The 13412-nt window shown below is 34.3% G+C and overlaps 1 pseudogene; it reads right to left on the bottom strand.

Annotated features, from left to right (window-relative positions):
• Positions 1 to 290: 290 nt before the first annotated feature.
• The window catches only part of LOC147382914 (uncharacterized), a 25874-nt pseudogene continuing 12752 nt past the window's right edge, over positions 291 to 13412 (bottom strand).

The raw sequence follows: 13412 nt of genomic DNA, 5'->3' as shown, positions 1-13412 counted from the left end.
TATGTGTCTTACACAATGTTTTAGGGTAAACTTGGTTGGAATAAAACCAGCATTCCAGCAAAAACAATATCAAATTGCATCAAAAGATTGGAATAAACTAGTAAACACTGTTTACAACTGCAGAAAGTTTTCCTATATGGAATCCAATTCCTCTTGCAACAATGAAGCAGAAAACATCCGTAGACTACATAGTTATCCCTTAAAATTTTCAAGAGATAGCAATGCAACAGATGAACAAGTGGGGATAATATCACCTTTGCTTTAATGATAAGAAGGCTCTCCCTCCATCTTCAGTGGAAGAATTGATACGCTGAAGGCATGCTTTTGTATGGATCGCTGAATAAAGAAAGGTTGCCAGGATGCAAGAATACAATCTGCATAATGGATTGTAAAATGTAAGGAGGATTTTTTCAGATCATTGTACTACAAGATACAATATGGATTTTTCTTTAAGAGTTAAGCCTAACTACTCCATAACTCAACTAAATAATGAAAAGGTTTTACACAAACACTTGCAGATAATAACAAGAAAATCTACCTGGCAATTACAATGTGCACTTTGGAGACAATGTTTTGAACTCATTGTTACACAACAAATACTTATTTTTCAAAAAAAAAAAAAAAAATTCAAAATCATGTATCATTGCTTCAAAAGCCTAGGAAGCAAGAAGTAAAAAAAAAATAAGTAGGACGATCCGTGTCCTTGGTTGCATTACTTTATTGTTAAATTAAACAAGCTTCATATCTAATCAATAGTCTTAGTTCACATTGCTCGAATTATGTGAAGAAACACGCATTTTTTATCATTCGTGTTAGGCTATGCTAAGTAATCGGCTACCAATTTATTGTCATTAACAGCATTACTAGATCCTCGAATTGTAGTGTTACTTTTTTCCTACTCAGTGTTTTTCAAGACCTGATTTCAAGGAGAATAATTGGCGATCGTCATAAAAATCAGACTATGCTTTCTAAATAAAGCACCTGTTACATTGGAAGCTCACCATCCTCGTAGTAGTAGTATTTGTTCATAATAAAGACCTGTTAATGCAGTGGCATTATCTTATGTTGATGATTGCACAAAAAGTTCAAGGGTATATCTCATGAAATCAAAGGATGAGGTATACTCTATCTTCAAAAAATTTAATAAAATGGTCAACACTCAATTTGATAAGAATATCAAAGCTCTTCGTTCTGACAATTTGGTGGGGAGGATATATGTAGTCTGGTCTTAAGTCATATTTTCTAGAAATGGAATTGAGCATCAACGCATATGTGTAAATATACCACAAAAAAATGTAGTTGAAAGAAAAACTGTCACCTTCTTGAAGTTGCTCGTGCCATTTCATTTGGGATGAATGTTCCAAAAACTTTTTGGTCTAAAACTTTCCTCACTGTTTTATACCTTACTAATCAAATGCCATCTAGAATCTTGAGTTTCAGATGACCTCTCACCCTTCTAGGTCCAAATCGTCCATTTCTTTCCATTCCCTACAAGGTCTTTGACTGTGTTTGCCATGGTCATGTTCAGAACCCATCAACTTCCTAAACCATAAACACCTGTACCATTAATCTCTTCACCAAATCTACCCTATAATCTATTTTATCATCTTATTTTTATACCCCTAAAGTTATTTACAATATCATAATTGCAAAACTTCGTATTTCACATTACCCAATTAGCTATTGTAAAACTTCCCAACCTGGAATTACGTCCTGCTTCAATAACACTACAACTAACCCTACTATTGCACAAGACACTGCTGAACAACAATGAGGAAAACTACAAGTTTATGCGAGGAAGAATAAAACCATAGCTAATCAACTAGTGTTGTCTCCTTCATCAAACTAGGTAATGAGCCTCTTGTTCCTCAATCTTTTGTTGCATCCATAGTGGATGATTCTCATCTGCCCATCGTTGTTTGCAAAGTCAAACGTTCTTGCACTCAACGTCCTATTTTTAATTTTGTGTCCAAGCATTCTTTCTCTTCATGTTATCAATCAATTGTGGCATGTCTTTTATTTCTATACCATGTCATTGTGACCAGGGAATTATTTATAATTTTTCAATTCTAAAGAGGCCTCTATGTAATTACATTTAAGTATTTTTAATATTAATGTAAATGGTGAAATCAATTAGAGCACTCTTACAAGCTCTCATCAATTTCACCCTTCCCCATTGCTTCTCTTCTCTTCTCTCTTGTCCTCATGTTATTCGTAATCTAATCTTCTTACTTTGTTCTTTTGGTTACAACTTACAACCATAGTACATAACATGGTATCAAAGCATGGTTGTGCAACAATGTCTCATTCATAGAGAAAAATAAACCTGAAGGGATGAAGAGTCACAGATCTCAAGAGGTTAGTAGAGATTATTATCCAGACACAACACAGGAATTTTCTGCAAAATCCATAAAATAGTTGCCTTGGGCCCATTCAATTACAACAGACCAGCTGAAAATTAAGTTCTCTAATTTTATAAAGTGGACCTAAATAAGCATTAGTCCATTCTTGCACAATTTACTCATAAGAGAATTCATTGTCCCATATGCAAAATAGTAGTCCCCACATGACATGGGAAAAAAAATGATTGTATTGGATTCTAGTGAGCTCACAATCAAGTATAGACAATCACGAAGGCATTCAGGTCCGAGGTCATAGAACGAACCCCTGATTGTTTTTGGTCATGTGGCAGAGCAAATCTCAATGCAGGATCTCTATGCCCATTCTCTAAGAACGGGCTAGAGGAGTTTCAAATGGTTGCCCATCTCAAAATATTAAAAAGGAAAATGCTGAAATGACACAGTATTTACTGTGATTCTCACAAATCTGACGTGGGATGTGCACATAACCATAGATGTGTTTCCTCGTGATACGAGTAAAAACCATCTACGGTTATGTATGCATGTCCACGTCAGAATTGTGAGAATCACAGTAAATCCTGTGTCACCCCAGCACGACTCTATTAAAAAATATCTGAGAAGGAAATTACCCTTCGCAAATGAAATGATATTTGCAATAAATACCATATGGGGAGGTAATTCACCATCCTCATTTAAATGAAGAATTTTATCCAAGTTTTAGACTTAATTTTACGAAATTCTTTACAAAACTGAAATTTGACTGACACGCCCTCCAAGTTGTCCTTGAAATGCCCTCATGATATTTGCAATCAATACTATTAGTATAGAGAGGTAATTCACCATCCTCATCTATATGAAGGATTTCATCCAAGTTTCAGACTTAAATGTTAACAGAATTCTTTATAAAAAAGAAATGAAATTTGACTGAAATGCCCTCAAGTTTTAAGGACCCAGAAATTTTTCCCTGGAAACTATGAATTGCCTAGCCTCCTTAGAACACCCATCTTCTCCTACTCTTGAATTCACTTTTCCAAAAAATAAAGAGAGCTCCCAAGGTTACCCATAATAATAATTGGGCCAACCTAAGATACAACTTCAAAATCAAGTAATTCTAACTTGGGTCTTCAATTTTTTTTTTTTATCATTTCATTTAATAGTCTATTTCTTTTCTATTATTAAGTTTCCTTGAAAATGGTAAACTTCAGAAGGTAACCACTGAAACGTGGAGAGAATGAAATTGACCCTTACCAATCTTTCAATTTAGTCCATACATGCGTCACTTTTCATGTTAATAGTTTTGAATGAAAATATAATTTTGGGTGACCATTCTTTTAACGTAGTTTTATGTGCATTTTTTTTTTTTATTAATGCTGGAGTGACCTCAGTGGGGGACACATGGGGGACACCTTGACATGGTGGCGCGCGCATGCCTGTGGATGTGCTTTCTCCGAGATACGAGTAAAACGCATCCACGGACATGCGTGTGCCACCACGTCAAGGTGTCCCCCGCTGAGGTCACTCCAGCACGACTCTTTTTTTTTTTTTTTTCATAAAACAAAGAACACCAAAGCTAGTAGTTTTTTACCCAAGAGAAATGCCTAGAAAGCAATTATACTAATCTAGATAAATACCTGATAATTCCCGAGTGCACGCGTTTTAAAACCAGCTGCACAATATACCAAATAATATTCCCATGTCCTGATGAACTTCTCATCGAACCCCAACACCAGAATGTTACTGGAATCCAAGAATTTACAAAATATCAGTCTAAGAATTATCTGAGATGTCAAAGTCAGCATTTTGTGGCATAATTTGCAATATTAGAATTAGGAATGATTTGTTCCACATATGATCCTGCACCAAATGAAATATCAAACAAGCCTAATTGCCTAACAACTAACATGGAGAAAATTGGAACAGTGTTGTTCAAAACACCACAGATGGAGACAAAAATTAAAAGATGAGAGTCCTATTACTTTCCGGAGAGATACTCAACTAGTCTCAATGTACAACTTTTTTTATAGGTGAAGAGATGCATTAAAAGAAAAAGAAAAAGAGATGCAAGATAAGGAGGTCAAGAAGACCATCCTATGAAAAAGAGTGAAAGCAAATACACAGTGCACACCAACGGCGGATTTACATTGGGGGCTGTGGGACACTTGCCCCCACAAGAATTTTCAAAGTCTATGGATTAGTGAGCTATTGCGACAGATTTTAGCAGTGGATAAAAAAATCTGCCACTATTGTCCCCACAAAAAAATTTCTACTCTTAGTTGCCCCGCATGGGCAAAATTCTGGCAATACAAATTTTGGGATTAATGGAAAACTTTGATTAAATTATACCCCATACATGCTTCACGAGGATGAGATCAGTAGATAATTTCTTTATCTAAGATATATATGGATCTCTGGCTTAGTAAAATCAATACCCAAGTATAGAATCTTCGTGAGTTCAATTGATAGTTTTAAGGTAAGGATACTTCTTCACCTAAAGACCTTGTGACCTTAAAATGAAGCTAAATTCCAAATCTCATATTTAGCTAATCTTATATTCTTATTGTTCGGGGAAGTATAATTCGGTATCGTTCATGCCTCTGCTTTTCCATGAAATTATTCCTCCAGCACCAAAGTGTTTGGTAGTTCTGTATTCCTATGTTTTTCAGGTGCTCCACACTGCATTTGTGATACATTCACACAATGGTAAATTTTTCCAAAAGAGAAAAAAGATGGGAAGATATATGAATCTAATAATAGTGATGGTACTGTAAATTTTTACGATAGTTTAGATGCAGCAGCCATAGCGGATGTTACTCTACTCAAGGACAGAAGGCTCCCACCAGGGAAAATGTATTCTTTTATAAAATCTGAGCTTCGCCGATTTTCCTCATATCGTTCATCTGGCATTGCTGAAAACTGTAGAGATCCACCACACCAGACCATTAAATCGAGGGCCTCTGAGGCCCTACAATTTGCTAAAATCCAAAATATTGGGAGCAGAATTATTATTGACTTGTTGAATAACCAATTTAGCGCCAAAATAAAGCTACTTCAACTTAAATAAATTTTTTGGTTTGAAAAAAGGAGATCCAAACAGGCTTTAAATTTTAAACAAAAAAGAATTTTTTAAGCAAACTTCACTAGAAACAATATGCTTGTTTGTAACTGCTTAGATAATTTCCTAACCAAAAAAATTATCTTGCATATGTACTTTAGTACCAAAAGTAGTCCAAAAAAATATATATATAGAGGTATGTGGTTTTCAATGTTTTAGAAATCCCATCTCAAGGTCCATGAGGCTTATGCCACAAGGTCAGGTGTAGGGTCCTAGCCTTGAGGTTTAAGCGCCCTTCACTAATGTATAATGAAGGCTCAAGGCATGAGGCACCAATGAGGCTTAAGTCTCAATTCTGCAGGCAAAAACTAGGGTTGAACATATAAAATATACTTATCTTTTAGAAAAAATCCTACTGTGTCACAAGATACCCCTTCTATCTATCTTTAGGGAATCATCTTCGTATCATTTATACTAGCAAATATGGCGTACATGGTTTTAGACTCTTGGTAGCTTCAGCTAGAAGTGTTTCCAAGTTCCAACTGCCCACATTTGCTTAGTGATCAAGAAACCAATAAAAACAAAAATGATAGGTGCCAAACTTTTAAAAAGTTGAGCTTTATGTGAGAAATATTCCAAATTTCAAAAAGACGACAGAGCAAAATTTCAAACATGAGCATTGTATGAAAAATGCTCCTAAGGTTGAGACCAACAAACTCCCAAATAAGTTATCAAAGCAGCATAAAATGTCACAACACAATGTTGAAAGAATACCATGACATCTGTTGGGTAAATCAATTGAAACACACACATTACTAGATGGAAGTGAATAAATAGAAAATCATACCAGAAAAATTGTAAAGACCTTAAAACAACACGTAGTAATTACCTAGTGTTTTAAAAATCATACCGCAAGATGAATGATATTTTTTTAGATAAAAAGATGATTTCCTGATTAGTTTTTCTTAATTTTTTTTATTTCTCTAAATTTTATAATTGTTTATGTATTTTTTAAATTTTCCTCAGGGCATACTCGTGTTAAGGTCTTATGGACATAAGTTGCATTGTATACGCTTCACATTTTCTATAAAATTGGGGGTTCATATGATCAAAACTCAGTAGTAAAATTGCTTGAACAATATGTATGTGATAACCCAACAACTAGCTGACATGAGGGTTTGCTTGCTATTGACTTTAGCTTAATCCCGATACTTCAACATGTGGCTTGTCAGATGTGTTTGACGTTGGTTTTCATCAAAATCCATTCTCAGTGCAGTTAAGCTTATGTCTAATTCAAACATATAAAGTGGTACTCTCATGTACCAGGGGTAAGACAAAGCTAATAGCAATGATAGCACAGATTTTCCATTTTTTTTTTTAGCTTAAACCCACTTTTCTCTGATAAATATCCACTTCTACCCCCCATACTCCATTTACAACATCTCTTCTACCTTTTAATCTTTTTATTAATCTCACAAAGCCTCCAACTCTTAAATCTCATGACATTTTCTACATTATTCTCACATAATTATAAATATTCCCTAATCTCTACTCTACACTATTACTCTTAAAGTTCAAGTCTTAACTCTAGTCACTCTCTCACTCTCAACTCTCAAGACTTAAAAGAAAAAGAAAACTACTCAAGAATCGAGATTTAAACATTTTCTGCAATTTTTCATTTTTTTTTTCTCTTGCAACATATACCACCGCATATGCGATATGCAAACAGCATGTGCTGATTGCACATGGTCGCATATGCCATGCAACAACATTGGCTGATAGCATGGCTCCCATGTTAACAAGCTTCAAGTTATCATGGATAAAGTTATCTTGTATACAAAACAAACCCAAGAGTTATAATAGCCATCTGTTGAAGAGAAAAAGGCATCCATGCATGACTCAGAGCAGATTTCATTAAGACCATACCATAATTACAAATTTTATATCTAGTGGAATATTGTTACCTGTAGCACTAGAAGACCATTTTCAGCTAATACTGATTCGCAACATCCAAAGAACTCTTCCACGAACTCATGGCCAATGTTTTCTATCATCTCACCATAAATAAAATAAAAAATGTCAGTTTGCCACAAAATTTAATTCAGAATGTTAAATACCGATGGAGACATAGCGGTGATCCCAAATTCACCATGCTATAATCCTGTCATATTTGTGAGATTTAGGCAACAGACGATAGTCACATGGAAGGAATTTTATGCGGTCCTGAAAGTAGAGGTGATTCAGGTTAGACATGAATGACCTGAAATGTAGGAAAATTAAATTTTGGACATAATTCTCTCATAATAAATTAATTTTTTCACTTCTGAAGTATTGAACAGCAAGGGAAGCATCCTAAGTTTCAGTGTAATGCTCTAAGATTTTTCTTTTTTTGCTTGATATAACATTAAACATTTCTAAAAAGATCCACCACTCCAAGCGGGATTTCTCAAAAAATATCATTAGCGAAATACAAAGACTATACTACTATACAAACTAATATAGGTGATACACATTTCTTCCTTATGTAGAATTCTTCCTTTATTGGTCCGTAAAGAGTTTGTTGGAGACAAGTTAGCGCTCCCGAACTCTAGATGGTTGTAATTTTCTTTTACCTATTTATTAAATTTCTCGCTTGATTAGCCAAAAAAAATAAAAAATCTATGTGATATACAGATAGACAAACACCTGAAGACCAGCTTCTTTCACTTTTATCTCTGCAAATTTCAGTTGTTCTTCCGATAGGGTGATACCGGTATATTTGCATCCAGTTTGTTTACCAATTGGCCTCCCCAACCACAGCTAATCTCAAGAATTTCATGGTTGTCGTCAATTCTTGCCTAGATACACAAAAAATCAGAAATCTCATCAATTAATCGCATCCGAAGCAATTTGAAAAAATTATTCTAGAAGGTCTCACTTTTTCAATCAGAAGAGATAATTTCCTTAGTTGTGCATCTTTTAAGTCTTCATTCTCCATCTATCAAATGATTCACAAACATGAAAGTTAGTATCATATAAATTGTGTATAATGTATAATATGTAAAATAGAATACTCGAACTGAATTAATGTATTTCTAAAGATAAATTCATTAGAAGGATGTGAGATGAATCTTAAATATTGCAGAGGAATACATCATTGTTTCATCCAAAAACTGGGCAAATAGATCATTGCTATAGAAAGGCAAAAAGGTAAAGACAAACTGTCAGATTTATCAAAAAGTAATCAAATTAAATGCAACAATAACATAATCAGGAAGATGAGAAGTATAACTAAACAGTAAGCTCAAAATGGAGTACTCAACAAAACCATCCAAGCTGGACTTTTATTTAAGAATGGATCAAAATTGCATGCATTTTTGGGCAAGATTGAAATTTTCCATGAATCAAATGTGGGCCCTTCGGTGGGGTGAAATGCAAGCTCCCATGGACCAAAATTGAATATTTTTCAAACTTAATGTGGGCCCCAGGGGCAAGGAAGAATTTGGGCTGGAGAATGGTTTTCCAACAACCTTTTAGAACTTATGTTAAGTATTTGGTAAAGGTTGTTTTAGATTTAATACTTTTGAAAGTTTAGAGAAGCATTTTTTTCATTCTCTAAGCTGATGTAGTGTTTTATTTACAAATGTAATTGGGGATTAGCATTTATGGAGTTTTTGTAAGCCTGTATAATGGTGGGACATTGGCATCCTTAGAGGCATCTTTGAGTGAATGAAATTTTATTGTTTGAGATTTTTCACAAAAAACATGAAGTTTGAGGTTTCATTCTAAACCCGAAGTTGGAGGTTTCTTTCTAAACCCGAATTTTTTTGTCTAAAACCTTGACTAGTTTCTTAGTTTTCATCCTAAAACCTTACCTATCTTCCTTCCTCATCTCTCAATTCTTTTTTCTTTATTCTTTTGGTAACTCATCCGCCATCACCAAAGCCTAGTGATTCAGTGAGGTAACAAAACCTTGGACAGGAAGAACATGCATCCATTGAGGTATACGAATTCTAAATAGTTCCTTATAGTTGCAGACCTGCAACGAGTTGGAGGTACTCATGTACTTCTACCATCAACCTTCCAAGAGGATCATTAATTACTTCAGATATATCTAAGAAATATGATTTGATTTTCCTCCACTAAGTTTTACTTGGATAATATGAGTATTTTGAATCTTTCCCAAACAAGAGAATTCACGGGGAATTGCAAATGTAGAGATTTGACAATAAGAACCAAACAGAAGCAAGATTAAGTACAAGGATTACTATATCTATGAGAAGAAAAGTAAACCAGATCATAATGTAGGGAGATATTTCTGTGAGCTTGCGTGAGAGTGTTTTTCCTTGACATGTGTTGAAAGAAGTACTTTGCAGAAGCAATTCCAGTTGTAATAAACAATGGTATCCACCAACCCCTGAAGGCAACAATTTGTCAATTGATATACATAATTATTAAAGGTAGATTTTACAGCTAACATACTACTTAGAAAATACCTTTTATTATTATGTTTTTTAACAGAACTATTCAAATCCCTGTTCGCAATAAAAATCTGTAGAACATAATTAGACAAACGGAAATTTGTGGAAACAAAAAATTAGAAAAGTTATTTGGACAACAGATTCTATATTGAAAATGTGGAAAAAAAAATAAACTATTTTACCATGAACAAATTCAGAAGACCTTCTTCTTCATCTACAAAAGAGAAATCTCCATTGATGTATGCATCGGCGAGGCCTAAATCAGCTTCTATAGCAACCTATCAAACAAATGCTGGTGCTTCTCAGTAACATATATGGTGTATTTCAATATGTAATGTAAATGTGACTTAAATAAAAACCTACTTTTTCCTACTTTCACACCTAGTGGCATGTCAACATTAGAAGAAAAATGGAATATATTTGAGGGGACTTACCTTCCAGTAAAACTGGGGATTGTGAACTTTAAGGACAGATTTTAGACCACATGTTTTGTTGGTTCCTTCAAAACAGAAAATTGTTCCTCCTTCCTCCAACAAACTGCGGGTATCACAAAGCATCCAGCATTAAATATCTCAAGTAAGTAGTGAATCAAAATTGGCAAGGATCTGAAATAATCACGGAAGGAATATGAAAGGATCTATAAATTAAATTAAAGATTGATGGAAAACACATCAGAAATTGGAAGTTGAGACTTTGTTTATCACCCATTACTCAATTTCTCTTGGTAAACTAGAGTTTTAGAGGAGAAAAGATGAGGCAAGAACGTGGAGAACAGAAGGGAGGAGTCGAAACTCACTTGAACTCTAACAGCACTATCTGTTATATACAATAATCAAATAATAAAGGGAAGAAGATGATACTACCCCTACTAAAAATAACTTCTTACTCCTAATACTCCCCATCAAGGTGGAGAATATATATTATATAATCGTAGTTTGTTACAAATATAATCCAGCCTACTACAACTCAATGATTTGATAAACAAATCAGTAAGTTGATCTTCCGATTTCATATAGGGAGTTACAATTTCACCACTGAGAAGCTTGTCATGAACAAAGTAGCAATGAACTTCAATATGTTTCGTACTTTTGTGAAACACAAGATTAGAAGCTATGTATGTGGCTGTCTGGTTACCACAAAAGAATCTATAGGTATTTCTATTGTAAAGCATATCTCTTGAAGAAAGTGTATGAAACAGGTCATGTGTGACATAGCTCTATACTTGGCTTAGATCTGGCAATAACACTGGTTAGTCCCTGTCACTATTCGCAAAATACATGAATCGAAGCTATATTCCTGAAACCAGGAAACAAACTTACATTAAACAACCTGTGGTGATAAAATTCTCAAGGAACCTAGTAACGAAAATGCGTGCTCCTATTTCCATCAGAGAAGGAACCATATGTTTTCTGCTCTCTAAAGGACACAGTTCTTTCCAAGAATACTATTTGCAGCAATCATGCCTGCCTGCAACAGAACCACACTTTATTTATGAGCTGCTACATATATGATGTCTCATTTTAATAATAGATTCAGATCAAACAAGTAACTAGAAATCACCGTGATTTGCTCAAGACCATATCATTGGCCATGAGTAGGACATAGTATAATTGGTACAATCGTAACTATACATTACTAGAACGTGGCATGGGCAAACGCACATGCATCAAAGGGGTTTTATTTATAATTTAAAATACTGATTAAAGGGTTTTTGAAGATTACATAGTAAAAAAAAAGGATACTTATTGTAATTTTGAAAACTAAGCAATGAATTGTGATTGTCTTAGTTTTTTATCAAAATGACCCTGGTTATATTAAATTTAAATATAAAGTGGAGGCATTTATGGCAACTCAAATTTTGGTGTCGAACCACTTCTTCTCTGCCTTCTCTCATTATAATAGTAAAGAAGTATCTATCCAATAATCATTACTTTCAATCCATCTTCATGGAAGCCATAGCCCGTAAACAAAGTATCTTACTAAGTAAGCCACTGTCTGAGACAAAAAGAAAAAGTAAACAATGAAAATGTGTTTAGAACAAAGCAATTTCAAGTGCCATGAGTTTAGAACTTAGAAGTGTTGATCTGAAATTTTTCATAGTGTGGACCACTAGAGAACTTTTACGTCTAGTGTAAATAACTGTCTTATTTCTATATCCATCTCCGTAAACAGAGAATGGGTTTAGACTTCCATTGTAATTAGTAGATATAAAGGCCAAAAGAACAGTGAACTGAGGCACTAAGAAAGGATTGATAGCCACATGACTTGTCATAAAGTGTTAGTTTCTGGGTTCATTTCCTACACATTACACTGACCTTTATGTGGTTCGGTACATCTTTCACAAATGGAAGGCAAAGCAAATGTAACCACTTTTCTTTGCACCAAGTAAATTTTGACGAATTTATTTACTACCTCTATGGCTAGTTCAATGTTCTAAATATTTTAAATAGCAATTAAGAACAAGAACTCACCATGGTATGCTCCACAAAACCATATTCCTCTCTTCCCTTGGATTCCATCAAGCTCGAGAGAAGCATTTGAGGCACCAACTGATGGAATAGGATGACTTGTTGACCATTTAAGCAAGGTATGTTCTGGTGTATAAGGTGGATTGAGAGTCACAAAGAAGGGTAGTCTGGTTTCTGTAATATTCTGCAAGTTTACAATTCAATATTATTAGAGCACTTCAGTTACAGGCAAGAGTGATTCTTCTAACTCTCTTGAAGGTCAAGTATAAGATGGCTTTAATGGAAATAGTTTGAGAGTTGCAAATTCACAGCATAAACGTTAACATTCTTTATTAGCACATAAAGGGCTAAGAAAAGGAAATTACAAAAGCCTGTTTAAGGGAATTACACGTACAATAACTTCAGAACACACAAAACAAGATATGTTACAAACCTGAAGTACATTGAGCCAATATGTCAAACATACTCTGTTGGATGTGGTTCCCAGATAATTCCATGCACTCCATACTGTTAGGTTTTGGGGCATTAGGTTTTTGTCACGATGGAGGTAAATATCACTGCCAATAGAGCATTATAGAATGATTATGCATTTAGACTGGAAATAATAACAGGATAGAACTGTCCTTCATGTCTTGTTAACTCAGTTTTATAAAGCAACAAACAAAAAAGAAAGAAAAAACATTAGATCTTTTATGATGGTCCAATTCCTCAAGTAAAGGATGGCAATCACAATTTTCTAAGATATCCAGACTGGTATGTTAAGAACTTCCAATCATCAAAAAATTTCTGCACTAAAAGTATACATAGAATTATTAAAAGGAAAATTTTATAAGATTGTAGTAAGCCAGCTATGCTTTATGGAGATAAATGTTAGGCAGTCAAAAGGGCATCATGTTAATAAATTGAGCATAGCAATGATGAAGATGTTGATATGGACGAGTGGAAAGTCTACGAAAGATAAATTAAAAATAAATGAATTAGAAAATGTAAAAGTAGTTCTAATAGACAATAAATTTAGAGAAAGTTGACTGAGATGGTTTGGGCATGTTCAACAAAGGCTAATTACAAACAA

The sequence above is a fragment of the Akebia trifoliata genome, chromosome 16 (assembly GCF_017979445.1).
Source record: "Akebia trifoliata isolate Shusen 1 chromosome 16, ASM1797944v1, whole genome shotgun sequence".
Lineage (NCBI taxonomy): Eukaryota > Viridiplantae > Streptophyta > Magnoliopsida > Ranunculales > Lardizabalaceae > Akebia > Akebia trifoliata.
The sequence above is the reverse complement of the archived record's forward strand: the minus strand, read 5'-3'. Positions and strand labels throughout refer to the sequence as shown.